Source organism: Haliotis rufescens, unplaced genomic scaffold, assembly GCF_023055435.1.
Source record: "Haliotis rufescens isolate VD_foot unplaced genomic scaffold, xgHalRufe1.0.p SCAF_17, whole genome shotgun sequence".
NCBI lineage: Eukaryota > Metazoa > Mollusca > Gastropoda > Lepetellida > Haliotidae > Haliotis > Haliotis rufescens.
The window spans coordinates 31,037,846-31,058,149 of NW_025963857.1; the positions used below are offsets into that span (position 1 = coordinate 31,037,846).

The 20,304-nt window shown below is 39.6% G+C and overlaps 1 protein-coding gene across 2 annotated transcripts in view; it reads left to right on the forward strand.

Moving 5' to 3' along the window:
* LOC124142525 (small conductance calcium-activated potassium channel protein-like) overlaps positions 1 to 20,304 on the forward strand; it is a 113,354-nt gene that overhangs the window by 44,068 nt on the left and 48,982 nt on the right. The window contains exon 1 of one of the 2 annotated variants that reach the window (XM_046511044.2): positions 3,999 to 4,092. The exons of the other annotated variant lie outside the window; for it this stretch is intronic. The gene's annotated coding sequence lies outside the window, so the exon portion shown is untranslated. Of the gene's footprint in view, positions 1 to 3,998; positions 4,093 to 20,304 lie in introns of those variants that run through there. 2 annotated transcript variants of the gene reach the window in all.

A 20,304-nucleotide genomic window follows, 5' to 3' on the forward strand; every position in this document is an offset into this window, starting at 1 on the left:
GATACGTGGCGATGTATCTTAGTTACTCTATTACTTAACCATACGTCGCGATTTGTCCTAGTTACTCTACTACTTAACCATACGTGGCGATGTGTCCTAGTGACTCTATTACTTAACCATACGTGGCGATGTGTCCTAGTGACTGTATTACTTAACCATACGTGGCGATGTGTCCTAGTGATTCTATTACTTAACCATACGTTGCGATGTGTCCTAGTTACTCTATTACTTAACCATACGTCGCGGTTTGTCCTAGTGACTGTATTACTTAACCATACGTCGCGATTTGTCCTAGTTACTCTATTACTTAACCATACGTGGCGATGTGTCCTAGTTACTTTATTACTTAACCATACGTCGCGATTTGTCCTAGTGACTCTTTTACTTAACCATACGCGGTGATGTGTCCTAGTAACTCTATCACTTAACAATACGTTGCGATGTGTCCTAGTAACTCTATTACTTAACCATACGTGGCGATGTGTCCTAGTGACTCTATTGCTTAAATATATGTGTATTTCAATGACGATGTATCCCAGTGACGATATTGCTTAAACATACGTGGCGATGTGTCCTCGTGACTCTATTGCTTAAACATACGTGGCAATGTGTCCTCGTGACTATTGCTTTAACATACGTGGCAATGTGTCCTCGTGACTATTGCTTAAACATACGTGGCAATGTGTCCTCGTGACTATTGCTTAAATATACGTGGCGATGTGTCCTCGTGACTCTATTGCTTAAACATACGTGGCAATGTGTCCTCGTGACTATTGCTTAAACATACGTGGCGATGTGTCCTCGTGACTCTATTGCTTAAACATACGTGTTTATCAATGACGATGTGTCCTAGTGACACTATTGCTTAAACATACGTGTAGATCCATTGCGATGTGTCCAAGTGACTCTATTCCTTAAACATACGCGTTTATCCATGGCGATGTGTCCTCGTGGCGGTCTGGCTTAAACAGGTATATATTTATTATGACGTATCTTGTGACTGTCAAACTTAAACTGGTATTTCTATCCATGATAATGTGTCCTAGTGACGATATGACTTAACGTTTGCCCGTGCAGGATGAAGTGTCTTGTGACGGTCTTGGTTAAATATAAACGTCTAGCCATGGCGATGTTAATCCTACCCTTGCCTGTCAATGGTAAAGTGTCCAATAATCAGATCGTAACCTAAGAGCTTCGTTTTTTGACATTGATGACAGCAGGTAATGGACAAATGCACTAAAACGAATATCTCAAACAAAATCAAATTCATTTTCACATAGAATTCAATTTCAAGACACGACATGTGTGTCAAGCAGAATTTCTGTCAAGATCAATAACGCATCTGGAGTTATCAAAATAGTATAGAAACAGGAAAAACAGGATGTTTGCCACACTAACAACATATATTTATCCGAGATGTTTTATCTAAACGCCTGAACGAGTCAGTGATGGTGTCGAATGCTCGAGTGTTTGACTTCAACCTTCATCAAGTCAGCGTCTTAGTAATCTAATCGTATTCGACCGATCTATCCCATTTGCTGATACAATTATAAGTTCGGCTATTATAACAAGTTAATGAACGGCCAGTAATTACACGGGCACTTTCTATACAATTAGACCTCGCCAACTTCTCTCGATAAACGTCGACTTCCAGGCCACAGTGTGGACTGGTCAGCGAGACAAGGTTGTAATCACTGAGGTCAAGTGAGGAGGATGCGGATAAACGGACTGGTATTCATGGCATCAGGTAGGGGCAATTTATTGCTGAAGTCAAGTTTGTTCATTTCATGTACATTCACTATTTCAAAGCTGTGATGTAGGTTCTGTAACTATGTTTAACGAAATGCCACAAGGCGTTGACATTGGGTACGTTTAAATAGATTGTAATTTGCTTACTACGCCCAGATGCTAGATTTCAGCTCCATTCGGTGATCACGAGACAAAGGACACGTTAAAGGACAAAATGGCTGTTGTCACATTTATTGTCGAGTAATCTAAACTGCTGGGTTGACAAATTATGCACTTGAAAATTGGATTTGAGAAAAACATATCAAAACATTACTAGACTGAAGAAAGTCGCCGAAACACTGCAAACTTTAGGTCCAAAAACAACTGTGATACCCGTATCAAATACATCACCATCGAATAATTATGTGTTGTTTGTCTCGTTTTTGCCACCCTGCAACATTATTCATTATAACTATTGTTTTGCAAGAGTTATCTCCCCGCAAATTGTCTCCCCTTTACCAGTGTCGAGCCCGTACACAAACTGTTGACTTTCTTTTTACGTTAGTGTCACATTGACAAGGCAAACTAATAACAAATGGTCATTTATGGAGTTAATATCGCTTCTTGCCGTTAGCTATTCTCTTGAAAATGTTTTATTATAAACTGTAACTTTTCATTTAACTCGTCAATTGGGACTGCGCCATTTTTGTTACTTGACCAGCGTGTATTTCGCTTCAAACAGCAGTCGCGTAGATTTAAGAATATTTATTGTTGAAGTTGATTTTGTACATAATCATATGCCACTCTACGATAAAAAACAAATATTGACCTCAAATATTTTTTAAACTTTTGTTTATATATTTTAATATTTTGCAAACACGGAACTACTTTTTAAGTCGCAATCACAAGGCGTTATGAAACGTCACTTCGTGGTAGGTAGGGGGAAGGTACGTTTGAAGGCTTCACATTTGTAACAACATCATGTTTCTCTCATCTCGTGATAATGATATTTACTTTCGTTGAAATACGCCAGTCGTGAAATTTTTTTCCCCCGTGACTCCATGAGAGAAACATCACATTTCACTTGACACATGGACTTGCTTATTTTCCCCGGCAGTTAAGATACGTATTTTGTTATGTGGCACTATAATATTGTAGGTTATTTCTGATCAGCTAATTGGAAGCCACAGTTCCGTAAATCATGGTGACATCTCAATGAGTGTACAACGTCTACATCCCCGATTACCAGCTTGTTCATGACAGAGAATGGGGCTGAGTAGACGGGTTGTCATGTCTCTAGTCGGACAGCGCGTCCTGTGTCATGTGATTAGCAACATTTAGAGTTAGTTAGTTAATCAGTTAGTAAATATTGTTTTACGCCGCTTTTAACAATAATCCAGAAATTTTGTAAGGGACAGACATTTTGCCAACAAGTCCAGCGAACAACTTTTGAAACCACAAGCAAATTCTTTTTCCCGGAACAAATCCATCACATGATCAATGCCTCACACACAGAAAGACCTTTGATGCAAGAACTTGTTGATTAAGTACATTAAGACGAAATACTCACGGGAAAGTCGTCCCCAATTTGTTTACAGCACATCTGAAAATAACCTGTACGTTTCCTAGCAACTACCGAAAGGAGTAAGTATTATCCTATTTTGTCCTGAGTGACAGTCATCCTGTTATTTCTAGTTCAACCGTATGAACGTGTTGCTAATTGTGAGGGTGTCTTGAACGTTCCCCCCTTTTATATATTAACAGTGAGATAAATCAGTTAAAATAACAAACTTGGCTCTTGCACAGATATTTTCTTTACGTTACTCAGTTCAATGCACGATTGTATAACATCAAGTTTGATGTCATACTCACAGTTACAGAACCTTATATCTGCAAAGTAAATGCCAGTTTATGCAGCTGAAATGTTCATGTGTACGATCAGCGATGTACAAACATTCATCACATTCTATCTATGCGTCTAAGGTCGATATGATCAAATCATTGTATGAAAGGTGCCGCTCGTACAAGCGCGGACATGGAAGAAAACAACCTCAGTGCGCGGACTCCCGAGAAGACAACCTCGTTCGGCCAATGGGCAGTTTCCAGTTTAACGACATTGATCGAAACATTATGGTATAGCACAGCAAGGCAAGCCAGAGAAAGGGAAGGCTGAGACTTTATTTTAGTATTGATCACGGTAGAATGTAGGTGGTGGCTGGAGGACTCGAGCTGTGTGGAGTTTTGTCACACCTGGCGCATTATTGACATCGTAAACACGGACGGTGACACTCGGAATGTACAATGTGGGAACTGCTTTTCTCCTTCAGCTTGACGTAGGGTATCTGTAATGACAAAACAAACAAGGTATGTTAGCGTTTGATTCATTTGATTGGGTATCAATCGTGACAGTAGACTGAATACTTAAACAATCCTGGATTCATGTATTTGGTCCTCTCTCCGTCTAACTAATGGAGGCGAAATTATAGTATTAGTTGACACAATTTCAAGCGATACCGTGCCACGCCTGACTGGTTAATCTATATATTTATGTAACTGAAATGGCGAGATCTGTCATTAAATATATCTTTATATAAATAGTGTGCACATCTCAATTCAAACGTGCATTCTATATGTGCGCAAGCTGAAATCAAAGTCAAAATATCAATACAGAGACCACAAATCCTTTCAATTAAAAATTTACGACATGTGTCATGTATCTATATTCAATAACATCCACTCCAGTTGTGCCGTTAAACGCCAGCGTACACAAATCTGCACCTAAACACCATCAATCATTATCCATTCTTTGATATGAAGGGACGCTTAAATTGTCACTGTCTTAGACAGAATGCCTCTCAAGCGTTCCAATGATTGCATTGCCATACTATTGCCATGGTATTGGCGTCCGTATATGGTGTTTACACACAGTTTTCATTTTACAACCTCGCTCTCTGTTAATATATGAAGATATACATTGAATAGTGTATAGAAATACACTACAAACAGGCTTGGATAAGAAATATCTAACATACTTAACTTCAGTGAACTGTTTCTATCGGCGGGGCATTTTCGATCCTACTCATCAGCATATAGAGAGCACTTGGCAAACACATCATGTGGGCGATTCTAGGAGAGGGAGTTTGGTCGATGCCTCAAGGTCGCTTCCCGTTCTACTGAACATTACACATAGAGAACTGCTGCTCAAAATTCAGATTCGATACAAATCTGTGTTACAAAAGTACGTAAAACAGTTGTTCCACGTCTGTGAGGCTCACTAGCACGTAGAAGGGTAATTTAGGAACTTCGACGGAATGGAAACCAATTACGCGTAAATAATTTATGGACGGTTAAAAAGCCATAGACTATCCCTCTATGCGGATCTATTTTACATATTCTACATGATATAAATACTTAATATAGAGTAGATGTCACTTCTGTTCGCCTACAGGGTAGCCCAGTCGCTTGGCAAGAAGTTCACGCGAGGTTTTACCCCCACATGGGCATATTGTCTGAACCACTTCCCTCAACACTGAACCCAAACCTACTCGCTCATTCCTTGGGGCACAGTTACCCAAGTCGTCTAAGGCGCGCAATTCCCCTGTGATCTTGGGTTTGAATCCTTGATAATGATTCCAGGTTTGTATGGCACTATACCGGTGGGTTTCACCAAATGGGTAACATTAAATACCTCACAGTATTTCCTCCAACATCAAGCCGACATGTCGTGATATAACTGATATACTGTTCAAAGCGACGTTGAAAGCAACTCTCCCGTGTATTTCAGTCCACTGACGATGTCTCTGGTTCCATTTGTGAACTGAAGTTGATTCAATTTTCTTTATTGGCACAATTCTTCATGTTGAGGCCTCAATAAAAGTCCGGTTCAAAGGTACTTACGGTTTAAATTGATTAGACTGGAGTTCCAGTGTGAGCAAAAGGCATAACAATTCCGTGACAGCGACCAAAGCATGACACCAATGAACAGAAATCGCACTGTCAGCTGTTGAGTGGGCCGAGTAATGCTGTAGCTGATTAAATTTGGCACTAATTAACGTAGGTCTGGCAACGCCAAAGGGACTCAATCGCGTTTGTGTGATACCCAGATCAGTAATATTACAAACGTCACTTTCTTCGTATATGCTTATATTGGTTACATGGGAGTGATCACTTGGTAGGGTTGTATGTCTGGAGGATGAGTTGGAACAATGAAAACGATTAACTACATCAAGACTGCTATCAATGCTGATACGGAATTTGTTCTCAGTGTGTGGTTCGTGTAGCGTTTGTGAATGTACGATGCGCTCATTGAACAGTTTTTAACCAGATAGCATATAAACTGCCACGCAAAAGAAAAAAAATAATATACACCCATGTTTAATGGTGTCGAAAACGTAAACAAACAAGAAATGGCTATTCGATGATGATGTATTTCAGAGGGTACCACGGGTATGATGGTTGTGGCTTGGAACTAAGGTTTGCTGTGTTTCTTGCCCGGCAGTTACATCAGTGGAGTATAATGGAATCAAATCCCGTTGTATTAATACTGCACAGAAAATTAGCTTTGCGGTCGGGTAATACCTTTTGAAATACACACATTATAATGAAAACCGCATATACATGTCCGCACATAGATTTTTGGAAAGAAGGGGTGTATTTTGGGACGGGATGACAAGTTAACATACATGTAGGATGGGGTGGTGGGGTCGGGGATACACACCCCTGCACCGCCCTTGCCCCACCTCCTTCTCTGGGAGAGCGAGTGTAGTATATACTGTAAAGGAAACACACTAAAACATTTCTTGTGTGTTTCGGAATGCCCGTGCACTTTAAAAACACAAATATTTGTTGTTGTTTTATAGTAGTGAAATGTCCGTTCCGAAACGTGGTGTTTTAGCAGAGATTTCTTATGAGAAATGTTTTTTGTCCCTTTTATTTTGGTTTCATTATTAAAAACATGAAATCGATCAGTCCGTTTTACCAGAAGCAGTGCTTGTTAATCTGACTGTAACAAACTGACAAACACACCTTTTTATGTGTTTTCTTTAGCGAAAACCATTATAGCTGTTGGCATACGCGTCATTTAGGACCAAATGGCTCACCAAAACATTGTTGTGAGTGCCACGTGCCCTTGGTACAATCTACATTACAATCTCTGTATTTTCTATCATGTTCCTACTTTTGAAACAAACCTAAAACATCATTACAATGTTGTCGTGAATCAAACAGGAGAAACAGAGAAACCTGATATGCCATGTAATATATATATATATTGACACCCCAACTAGGTCAGTGTACATTAATAGCAAGCAAAATCATTCTTGGATAACGGATACCTTTCTGCATATTTTATCACTAACCTTTGTGGTGCTCCATTTAGTGCTTGAAATCCCATCCCTTATGCATTATTCAAAAATACGTATTCTGGTATATTCATATATGTGAAATTATGTATGTTTATTTCTTTTTGGCACGTTATTGTCGCGATTAAAAAGGCAATGTAATGATTTTTACACTTTTTCTTGTACCTCTGAACATGAAAGTAGGAACATATATTTCAAGAATTGTATGTGAAACAGTGTGGTTTAGTGTCAGATCACAATCGCATGAACATGTAAAGTTTGACGTGGTTCGTCGCCGTAGTCGCAGGATTGGTTAGGAGTGACACCAGTTCAGAGGTCACGATATTCCCTTCAATGAATTCATGTTATAGCTGGAAACTTAAATGAGAGAGTTATATACATGTATGTATGGCCGTGTAGTGGTTGACGCGTGTCTAAAAATGTCAGTAAATGTGCTGGAAATCACTGGATTGTCTGGTCCATCACTTGATTGTCTGAGCAAGAATCGATTGTTTACAGGCCGCCGTCGTTTGGCAGGAATTCTTTTGTGCAACGTCAGGCAAAAAGACTTACTTTGTGTGAGCGTCGGGTGCTTCCGGTAGAGCAGGACATGGGTACCCTTTTCGTGAACACCCGGTGTCGTCATTGGTTACTGGTGATCCATTCATATAATGTTCACGCTACTTTGTTTTTTACGCTCAATAGAATCTGTTTAGGCAGATCATCGATACTGATTATTCTCTGGCATTGACGTTTCATATTTTAGTAAGCTACATTGATGAGTCCATTTGAAACTCAAGGTAGTCATATGAGCAATACTTCGTGCATGAACTTTATGCGGACTCTACCATTACTTGCAATTAAGTATAGAATGTGTCGATAGGCGTAATAAAATGAAAAAAATGCAGCTAATGGTTTCTGTTTTATTCGTAGTCATACAAACAACTCCTCGTTTGCAGAGACACGTATGTATCCATTCAGAAAACGTATTTATTTTAATACGGCAATAATTCTATACTACCCACTCACTTTGTTGAATATAGATAGGATTGTCGAAACAGGCAAGTACATTTAGTATGTTGGGCGTTTTGTTGAACAACGCCACACTCAGCAATATCCTTGCTATCAGACAGCAACAAGTCACTGTTCTAAGTCTATGCCAAAGTATGGGAGTTACGACAGACGTAACATAAGATCGCTTTATGGAACAAGGCACATACATTAATGTTATCAAGAAGAAAGTTTATAACTGATTCACAGCTCTGGGATATGTTTTAGATTCAAAAATTTTCGGACAATATTTGTGTTTCCACTTTTTGACAGTTTAGAGTGACGTTAGAGGATGCAAAATGTACGACAGTCCACTGAACTCATCATAGCTCCTGGCATGCGTAAATAGAGAAAAATATGTTTTTACTCTGCTGAAATAGAGCTGGGCAGGTGTAATTACTCCTCGGTTAGCATTCTGTGAGTTTGTCGTTTGGAACCCTCGTCTATTTGATAAGTCTGAGGTAAGCAACCATTACGGTAGTGATCGTGTATGAAATAGCCGTACACCCAAATGTGATATAGATAGTTATCCCCTCTCTTTCTTTGACGTCACTTTCTAGTCAAACTCGCATCAAGCCCATCAATCAATCTCACCAACCAATCACTATCCTGTCACAATAATGTCATGCACGTGTCGCCCTGGAAACAAACGTATTAGTTTCAGCAGTCACTGACCAGATTAACCAATAAAAAAGATTGATTTTCCAAGCACCGGTCCAAACTTGAAACGGCACAACATCCAATATTTATTCTTCTTCTAACCATATAGTTTTTGTCCCACTCACACCTACGTGTGTTTCAGCTGTACATACAGTACCGCTTGTGTGGCTGAATGTACTAGTGATCCTTTATAAATGTGACTGCAAGAATTCCGGGTCAGAATGTGACCAGTACCTCATGTTTCTCCTACAGTGAACCACATGATGTCTCCTTAACAAGTGATGTTGTTCAAATATGTTTCCCAAGTAGTGAATGGGTACCCGGTAGGATAAAATGGTAACTGCTCAAGTTTTTTGCGCCTCACACGCAGTTTGGGTTTTATATTCCCCAGGAAGCGGAAAATGAAAATCGAGTGCACATTGCCACTCATCCACTGACCGGGATAATAATATAACGCATTGAGCTTACTTTAGGGTTTTGATTTGGCACATTATAAATTTACACACAGCAATGATATAGCTACGAATTTTCGTAAGGGACGACTTGAATGAGGATCACAAAGATCGCCTGAGTCGTTGTTTATACTTTCAACTACTTGTTTATTGGCCCAGACCCGAATCTTTCCAATCCGCCGTCATAACTAGGACATGATTGAGTGCCGTATTGAGCAACGTCCAATCACTCACCCTTTATGTATATATCCGAACAACCGATTAATTACCTCATATGAAGCATAAAAAAGTCACCAGTTGTTTTTTATCGCAATAGTTTTCTATTGGTGTGCTATATCACACCACGTCATATGAGGTAACAGCGCCTCGGACACCTGACGTCCCACATGTATAATAAGGCCTTTGTCACCGAAAGGATAATACAAATGAACATCTGTCACTCCCAGCTGGCAACCGAAACTCAGTTAGCGAAAACGCAGTGGCGTGTACAATTCACGAGTAGCATTGATTATTGTTATCAAGTGAATATGATGCCAGGTCAAAAAGTCACAAGATACCAAATAGCCATTGAATGCTTTAGCTTCTGTTGCCTTTTGGATTGGTCTGACAAGGCTAAATATTAGCTTTATTTAGAAAGGTCAAGCAAATGATTTATAAAAGTAGCCGAACAATATGAAAACTCCAAATATGAAATGACATCTTTGTTGTTAGAAATTTGCCCTGGGCATATTCTTGTCCACACTAACACTTCTTTAAACGGGACACTGTTTGTTCATTAACATGCCTTGAGGTACGTCTATTATTTTACAAAAATACATCTCTTTCCGTTGGCTTAACGAGGTTTGGTATCACAGTTATTAAAAGCGACGTTGACCCAATTCACTCATATTGAGCATATCTTGCTGTTCTGTGTACTCTCTTCCAATGATAGCGTTGAAGGCCAGTGCGCTCTTATTTCATGTGAAAGATAAGACGGGCTTCATCTCTTGTAAACAAAGAGTTAAGATTACCATCACATACAAGCTATTGAACAGTACAACTAACGGGGTTCCATCATGCACAAGCATCATTCATGGCGTCATTCGGATTGAGGATCGTGGGTGGTGGTGAGCACGTGCAGTTCGTGTGGACAGATCATAAATTCTGTCCAGGAAGTCACGTTATAATCCCGCAGTAAATGTTCTGCGTACAGCGTAATGGCTTGCTGATGGCACTACCCACGTTCAAACCCAATCTTTCCGTTGTTTAGTTTTATATGACCGCTATTTGGCCAGATTTTGGACACATCACCACAATTGTTGCATCGGGGGTCAAACAACAGCCCAGATAACGGACATGATGGCGTGAGAAGCACATCAGCGGCATCCCACCGACCTTGAACGATGTGTAATTCTGATTACCATAACACGATATGTCAGTTCTTGCGTGATGACAAAGAGGGCTGGAAGCACACAGCGAACCAGATACACACTAGTCCTGCCAGTAGATCGGTTTATGAACAGAGATAAGTACTTGATTGCTGTTAATTGAAAACATGATGTGTTGTCACGGTTGCACTTTGTCCATGGTTGTGTTTAATGTTCGAATGAATAAAACATTTTGGAGTATGACCTACTGTGCCAGGTTGTCAATGACGACGATATTACAATGGAAATCAGTACTACACAAGATTTGTCAACACACAATGCCCCCAGGGATGCAGAGTGAGGGACGTACATAATATGTTCTTTGATGCCATCAATATCCACCAATTGGTATTTATTCTAACATTTGAAAACTACTTGATTCTAATTGGTCAATCAGAGGTTACAAATCGGAATAACCACTTCTGATTGAAACAGCTGATTCCACGGCCGTTTCACCGCCGAAGCAAATATTTAAGAAACAAATCTTGAAGTTCTTTCTCAATCGTTGTTGGTAGGCATTTTGAAATAATGATGTTTCAATAATAGTTGCAAAATGTAGAGTTGCAAAAACTAAACTATTCAAAGTATGTGCGGCGATACATTTTATGGGCAGAAAACATGGTAGAAATAGACGGAGAGAGTGCATTTCAATTTAAGGGACAACAGGGAGCTTGAAATCTGGCGCTTTTCTTCATCCGACTGTTACGTCATATGCATTGCGTCCAAATGAGTGCTGTTGAATCGTGTTTGTCACGTGCGCTTTGGAACTAAACCTTTCATATTTTTTAAATTTAAGGGTGCCAACTTCATAATGTATACAATGCAATAGATACTGTTGTAAGTTCATCATATGAACCATCATGTATAATGGTTTTATCATGTTGTAATAGTAGCACATGTCTGACAAGTGAACCCAAATGAATGTTAAAGTCAACGTGAAGTCTTGTAGTCTGTTAAACATGAGGGCATGTTGTGGCAAATAAACATTAAAATATTTTTTGTTGAAAATCCATGCTTTTCTGTTTTTAAGGTTATAATTAATTTTGTTTGATTATGATATGACATATGCAAGAAGATTCATTTATTTAATTGATTGATTGAGGGCAAGAATATCCTCAAATGATGGTCTACCAAAACACTTGATTTCAAATTTACCCCATATTTACAACCACACACATACACACTCTCCAAAAAAAGAAACGCACAGGTAGATTTTAAGTAAATTTATTGTACTTAATAAAGTCAGTATATTTAATTCAATATCTTAGATACAAATATGAAACTTTGGAGCTCGATAGTCACATGTTGTCGTTGTACAAAGTCATTGAAAACTGTTCATTGTCATGTCACATACGATCACAAGGTAGCGCTGAACTCATGTGCTGCCCCGGGCAGCAATCACGGCTCTGCATCTCCTCGGCACTGACTGGATAAGTGTACGAATTCTTTCCTGCGGAATTCTGCGCCATTCTGCGTGTAATTGTGGGAGTGTCTGCGGTGTGTTCTGACGTTGACGTACACGTCGATCGAGTTCATTCCAGAGGTTTTCGATTGAGGTTGAGATCTGGAGATCTCGACAGCCAGGACAAGACGTTGAGGATGGCATTATGCAGGTAGTCTACCGTGACACGAGCTGTGTGTGGTGGAGCGTTGTCCTGTTGAAACAGCTCCCTCCGGCGGTCAATGATTGGAAGAAGGTGAGGTTGAAGAATTTGATTCATGTAGCGATTTGCTGTCAAATATCCCTGAACTACAACCAGATCAGATCTCGTGGTGTTGGATATGGCCCCCCACACCATGACACTACTGCCACCGAAATACACAATTTGGGGCCAAACGCTCATTTCGACGACGAAATCATCCATTGCTAAACCACACTTGTCTCCAGTTTCTCAAATTCCAAGGCTGTAAGGTATGGCGCCAACGCAAGCGTCGCTGTCGATTGATCTGTTGTAAAACAGGGACGATAACTGGTCTTCTTGGTCGGATTCCAGCCTCGCGAAGATGATTCCTGACAGTCTGGTCCGATATCCTCCTCAAACCATAGATGCGCCCTGTAGTCTCCGCACCTGTGGCATTGCGATGACGTAGGTGGAACAGTCGAATGTTGCGGTCCTGTGCAGGGGTGTTAATTCTTGGTCGGCCGGTTCTCGGACGGTCTGCAGTGGAATTGAACTGTGTGTATCGGTCCCAAAGACGGCAAATGGTGCTGTGGCGGACGTTGAAGTGGCGTGCAACAGAAGACTGCGATTCCTCTCTTTAGATAGTCCTATGGCGATGTTCCGAGCGCCGAGTCTCGGCATTTTCGAATTTGAAAATTGTTGACAATTGAATGCCAAACTATTGGCTTATGCTTGCCATTTTATGGCACTACCACGAGTTACGAATACCATAACTTGCACGTGCATTTTGCTTTACTATTTACCTCCATGACATTTTTGAACAAGTGTGAAAACAATGCCGTTTTAGACATTGCAAATCGACAATGGCTGCGTTTTAACGCACCGTTTGTCAAATATCAGGCCACCAACATTTTCCAATAATATATATCCAATTTATATTCCGGATTTGTTGTGTAGTCAGGTTCAATGAACTACATACTACCTGTGCTTTTCTCCTTCTTTTTTGAAGAGTGCATGTATACATTCTTCTTGACGGTGCCACGGGTGGGGGCAGAATAATCTAACCAGCGAACACGTGGTATCATCACTTATTGATAGTGATTCATAAACACATGCTTATGATATAGTCGGAATCGTACAACGAACTCTGCTTTTAGCCGCGATTTCTTATAATTATGGATAACAGTTTTGTCGCTTTTTTTCCAAATTAGTATCTATATAACTACTGTCAACAAAATATCATGGATAACACGTCAATATAACTCTGTGTACAAAGTGATACCGATAGCCTCTTTTCTCCTATCCATCTGTAGACGGTGTTATAGCGTCGTAAGGACTATGAAATCAATAGCAACACGTTATATAGCTAAGCATATATGTCCATGCAAAAACTATCCCAGCCCACTACATTCAGTATGTATAGTAGGTATTTAAGCCACAGTCGTGCTTGTCGCGTTGTCTAGAAACTGTACCAAACCATCTGGATCTGTTGTTGAGCCCCAGATGGGAAGCAGACAGCGCAATGGAGAGACCGCATGTGTAATCACGATAAGTATTTTACATAATAAGTAATCAATTAGTCGCCTGGCAGTGGAGCAAACCAGTTATTGCTTTTCGTTCTGCTGAATTTGTCAAATGGTATTGTATTTCGCGTGGATGACTCCAATGAACGGCTCTGTCTCTGTTCTGGATGGAGGTTCGCGCCGTAGTGCCAACATCGCCGAGTATAAGACGTAAGAGTCAGGATCGTTCCAGGCTTAATTACAAATTGGATGCTCCTCAATATCAATGAAACGTCCACATGTCCTTTTCACAGACGGCTGAGATCGGGAAGCACGGTGAGGTAAGGTTCGTGAAGGTTGATGTCTTTGCAGCAAACACATAGGACATATCTTGATCTTGTAGTCATTAATTAGTTTGAATGGAATTAGTTGTATCTAAGGGTTCGTGTGGACTGGTAGAAGTTGCACAGAAGTTCTGTTTCTTGCTTGGTACTTACAGGCGCTGTGTTAGGTGTATCTGAACTCAACCGGGAGCACAAGCAAGTGGGTGGATGAATGTTGTTAAACGCCGTTGTGTGGTATTCCAGCAATATCACAGCCTCCCGTAAAGGTTATGAATAACACAAACTAGTGGTAGATCGCATAAGCGATCCCCACCATCGGCGTATGATGAAACGCAATTCGTCAAAACATAGAGCCTGATCCCCCCCCCCCCCCCAGACTCAACTTACTTGCCTCATACGACAAGCACGGGGTACCGGGACCAATTCTATCCTTGGAATATCCACCGGCCCAGAAGCTATAAACGTCTCACCCAATTCCTAGAACATTCAGTTTTTGTTGTCCCAAGTGGGGCAGTAGTCAGAAGGGAATCACATTAGCCATTACAGAAACTCTCCGTTTTATGACAATTAGTACGAGGAAGCTTCAGACTTAAAATAATGTTTTAATAGTGTATACTCCCGAAGGAGCTGAGAATGCCAACTGAATGTACACTGGTCCCTAGACAGGGGTAATAAAAGGGGCGGAATAAAATTAGTGCATTATTGTAATTGATTAATGACGATCCAATTTCCATGTATTCGTAATAATCTGAACGTTTGAAGATATCAAATGGAAATTAATATAATCTATCGGCTTACAAAGGAACTGTGGCATTTGATTGAGCAGCGACATACAATTCCTCAAATCCTTGCAACCAGACACTATAGTCAGAGAACAATACTGTTGGCCATGAAACTGACAAGTAAACATCTCACTGACGTTAACTTAATGGTCAGTGACAATGAACACTGGCCACTGGACATTGGTACGCTTTGTGCAGTATGGTTCTGACCGGGCGACTATTTTTGTCCGGCATTTTGTCGTGGTGCTAAGACAATGGACATCTACTATTTCCTACAGAGTTGGAACATTCCTGCTAATGCAGGTTAATGGCCATTGTGACAGTGCCACTCACGGTTCTGTGTTTGTGCTTCAGTTATTGTGCCGTGTGATGTGTTGACTGTGCATCAGGTTTGGTACTGACGTTGACCTAATAACGCTAATGATAAACATGTTTAAGATAATGACGGCATTTATTGTGTATCCATAGTTTGGTAAAGATTGGTTTGTATTTAAAGTATCTGTATGAATGTGTTTGTTAAATGTCGAGTAGTTACCTTGCTTTAGAAACTCAATGTATGACGATGTGCGTATACACATGCCGTCATATCACTTGTATACTAATTATAATTCAAAGCAGCGTTACGCCAACTCATTATGATCAATAAACTGACCGGCAAAAGAAAGTATACATCCATGTTTGATGGTGGCTAAAGGAAGTATGCATACATATTTGATGGTGGCTAAACAAAGTATACATCAATGTTTGATGGTGGCTAAAGGAAGTATACATCCATGTTTGATGGTGGCTAAACAAAGTATACATCAATGTTTGATGGTGGCTAAAGGAAGTATACATACATGTTTGATGGTGGCTAAAGGAAGTATAGATCCATGTTTGATGGTGGCTAAAGAAAGTATAGATCCATGTTTGATGGTGGCTAAAGGAAGTATACATACATGTTTGATGGTGGCTAAAGGAAGTATACATCCATGTTTGATGGTGGCTAAAGGAAGTATACATACATATTTAATGGTGGCTAAAGGAAGTATAGATCCATGTTTGATGGTGTCTAAACAAAGTATACATACATATTTGATGGTGGCTAAAGGAAGTATAGATCCATGTTTGATGGTGGCTAAAGAAAGTATAGATCCATGTTTGATGGTGGCTAAAGGAAGTATACATCCATGTTTGATGGTGGCTAAACAAAGTATACATACATATTTGATGGTGGCTAAAGGAAGTATAGATCCATGTTTGATGGTGGCTAAAGAAAGTATACATCCATGTTTGATGGTGGCTAAAGGAAGTATAGATCCATGTTTGATGGTGGCTAAAGAAAGTATACATCCATGTTTGATGGTGGCTAAAGAAAGTATACATCCATGTTTGATGGTGGCTAAAGGAAGTATACATACATATTTGATGGTGGCTAAAGAAAGTATACATCCATGTTTGATGGTGGCTAAAGGAAGTATAGATCCATGTTTGATGGTGGCTAAAGAAAGTATACATCCATGTTTGATGGTGGCTAAAGGAAGTATACATACATATTTGATGGTGGCTAATAGAAGTATACATCCATGTTTGATGGTGGCTAAAGAAAGTATACATCCATGTTTGATGGTGGCTAATAGAAGTATACATCCATGTTTGATGGTGGCTAAAGAAAGTATACATCCATGTTTGATGGTGGCTAAAGGAAGTATACATACATATTTGATGGTGGCTAAAGAAAGTATACATCCATGTTTGATGGTGGCTAAAGGAAGTATAGATCCATGTTTGATGGTGGCTAAAGGAAGTATACATACATATTTGATGGTGGCTAAAGAAAGTATACATCCATGTTTGATGGTGGCTAAAGGAAGTATAGATCCATGTTTGATGGTGGCTAAAGGAAGTATAGATCCATGTTTGATGGTGGCTAAAGAAAGTATACATCCATGTTTGATGGTGGCTAATAGAAGTATACATCCATGTTTGATGGTGGCTTAAAGGAAGTATAGATCCATGTTTGATGGTGGCTAAAGAAAGTATACATCCATGTTTGATGGTGGCTAAAGGAAGTATAGATCCATGTTTGATGGTGGCTAAAGAAAGTATACATCCATGTTTGATGGTGGCTAAAGGAAGTATACATACATATTTGATGGTGGCTAATAGAAGTATACATCCATGTTTGATGGTGGCTAAAGAAAGTATACATCCATGTTTGATGGTGGCTAATAGAAGTATACATCCATGTTTGATGGTGGCTAAAGAAAGTATACATCCATGTTTGATGGTGGCTAAAGGAAGTATACATACATATTTGATGGTGGCTAAAGAAAGTATACATCCATGTTTGATGGTGGCTAAAGGAAGTATAGATCCATGTTTGATGGTGGCTAAAGGAAGTATACATACATATTTGATGGTGGCTAAAGAAAGTATACATCCATGTTTGATGGTGGCTAAAGGAAGTATAGATCCATGTTTGATGGTGGCTAAAGGAAGTATAGATCCATGTTTGATGGTGGCTAAAGAAAGTATACATCCATGTTTGATGGTGGCTAATAGAAGTATACATCCATGTTTGGTGGTGGCTTAAAGGAAGCATACATACATATTTGATGGTGGCTAAGGATGAAACAAAAGAGAAATGGTAATTCGATGGTGATGTATTTAATACGGGTATCATGGGTGTGTTTTAGATTTTATGTTGACAGTGTTTCGGAAAGTATTTTCAGCCGAGTGACGTTTTGATAACGTTTGTAAATATTTTGTCAAATCCAGTTTTCAAGTTTTTGCTTTCTTTTGCCCGACAGTTTAGTCCTTGGTTGTTGGGGTGAAACTAGTAGGTGGTTTGATGGATTACATTTCTCGAAATACTCAGGTACTCGTATACATTGAGTGAGTGAGTTGCTCTCACGGCGCTTTGAAACCGATCAGTTATATCAAGGCGTATATCGGCCTTATGTGAAAGGAAAACGCGAAGTGTAGGTACGGTGCTGACAAAGATAGAAACGTGATCAGGGCGAATCTTGGATTCGAACCCACATGTAAGGGTTTCTGGCACGTCTAAGGTACACAACCATGCACAGGGAATAACGTTGCCTTAGATCCCCGAGACACGCTATGCATTGAACAAATTGTTACATGTCATCGTCACAAGATCAGAATTCTTTTCTGTGAACACATGCATTTGATTCTGTTTCTTCAACAAGTTTCATTTCAGTTTTGTTTACATAACTGCAACAACTGTCCCCTTTGTTCTGCAGTGAAATGTTAAGGAAGATCACTCTCAGGGTACCCACATTATGCCTTTACCCGTATGATGCTAGTACCGCTTTCCTGAGTCTATCACTCATTAGGAAACGTGATTAAGGGAAGAAATGTAAAACCTGGGTGAGGCCATTCTAGTGGGGAATGATGAGAAAATGACTAATGAGGTACACGAACAAGAGTACATTTTCATGTATCAAGTATCATACACGGGCTCTTGGGTTGAAACTTCCGTTAGCGGACAAGAAAAACAAAACACTTATTGCCTGTCATATGTTGGACATAACCTGGTGCTTGGAGTTGATATATTAAAATTTCTGTCTTTATACGAGAGTATTTAACAGAGGCAGGGGCCTACAGGATATCGTTTTCACATCATGCATGTGTGCAAAGCTCTCGTAGGGGCTTGCTGAGTCGGATCGATAGGCATCACACATCCCAATGGTTTGATTCATGGCAACCAATGGGGACGAAGACCTCATAATTGGCTAGCACAAGAAATGTACTCTTAATTGTCCATTAGCTGCTTACGCATGTTTTTTCACATTCGTTCCGCCTTACTTGTTTTGCTTTTTGGTTGACAACTTTTTGGCCAAAAAATACAGATCGGTAGGTCAACAAAAAATAAACATTCAAATAAATATTTTCATTCCCTGACAATGTTAAGTAGTTTTAAAGATAAATATTCGACATGTTTTAATTATAGTATTTTAAATAATGTATTTATATTGACAGCGTCAGTCAAGGAATTTGTGCTGTTACATTTTATGGATTTCCAGTTTATTTCACAATGTAATGTTTTAGGGTCTACAGCCTCCGTGTGAGTCGTAAACCAAGTTTTAAAACAATCTGTCCTTCCTTGTGTTGTATTTAAATTTATTAATATTATGTAAAACCATAAAACCAGGGTTTTACGTGTCGAATGCATTCAAACATTTTGACTAAAGGCAGATTTTCTCTTAACCAGCCAACATGTATCACCCCCCTCTATCTGGCCAACGTCCTATATCTTGAACGTATCAATCCCTCAATTGTTCCTTGTTAGACCAGCCATCAGAAATGTGATAGCCAATCGATGGCGACGCATAGATAGGGCACTATGCTGAGATAGGATGCAATTAAGTAAGTGATAGTAACGCTCTTATCGATAATGCCAAACAAAAGACTAACATGGGATGTTGGAACTTTTATCTCTGGTCGTATTTCGAAAAACACGCTCTCATTTGAAACGATAACAGTTGAAAGAACAAAGTCGCAAGCGGAAGTAAATGGTTGTTTTGTGGAGGAGGTTGAACTTCATCCTCATGACTAAACGTCCGTGACCTTTGATATGATCAGCACGTTTTGTTCGTGCAATGAGGGGAGAAGGTGTGCGGTTGGTGACTTACGTCTCCAGTCCGGCTGATTACGGTTTAGTATATAGCATCTTGCGCACGTTTCCATTAAAAGCTAATAGTGCAAAGGTGGAATCAATATTCAGTTTTACAATAACCGCTTTGATTGTTACGTGCATTACTTTCTAAACCTATATGCGTACGCAAACATATTCTTAAAATAAAATTATGTTATATGCTTAACCTTTTGAATAAGGGATGTTGTATCTCTCCTCAAAGTAACTGTGATGATCTGTGAGTGTCAGATACAAATTGTATATGTAACTGATACTAAAACTGATTATCAGCGTATAATAAAATATGTTGCAACGTTTGGAAGTAGATTGTAACAGCATTGTGATCAAGCTGCTTTATATTCGCTACATTCAAATGTCGCTAGAATTGCAATAAATTAAAGCGGTTGTGAAGTAAGCTTGTAAAGAAAGCTACGTTAAAGGGTAAGTGACCTTTGATCAGCAAACTGATTTATAGTTATAATGGGTGAGAAAATGGATTAGCCCTTAAATAATATCAAGAGTTTTCTTGAGAAGTTAGTATGTAAATTTGGTTGATAAATGTAAATCACAATTCTGGTTTGTACTTTGAGGGAGTGAATCCCCGTGGCGTATGTATGCCTCATATATGCATGTATGTCAGAGAAAAGACAAAACCATTTCCATAACATTTGGAAATGTCCTCCACATACCGTTAATCGTCCGGGTAAACACGTTTTCGGACTAACGAGTCATGGGTACTGAAGGTGGTTCTCTGTATATGAATATGTCGCTAGAATTGCA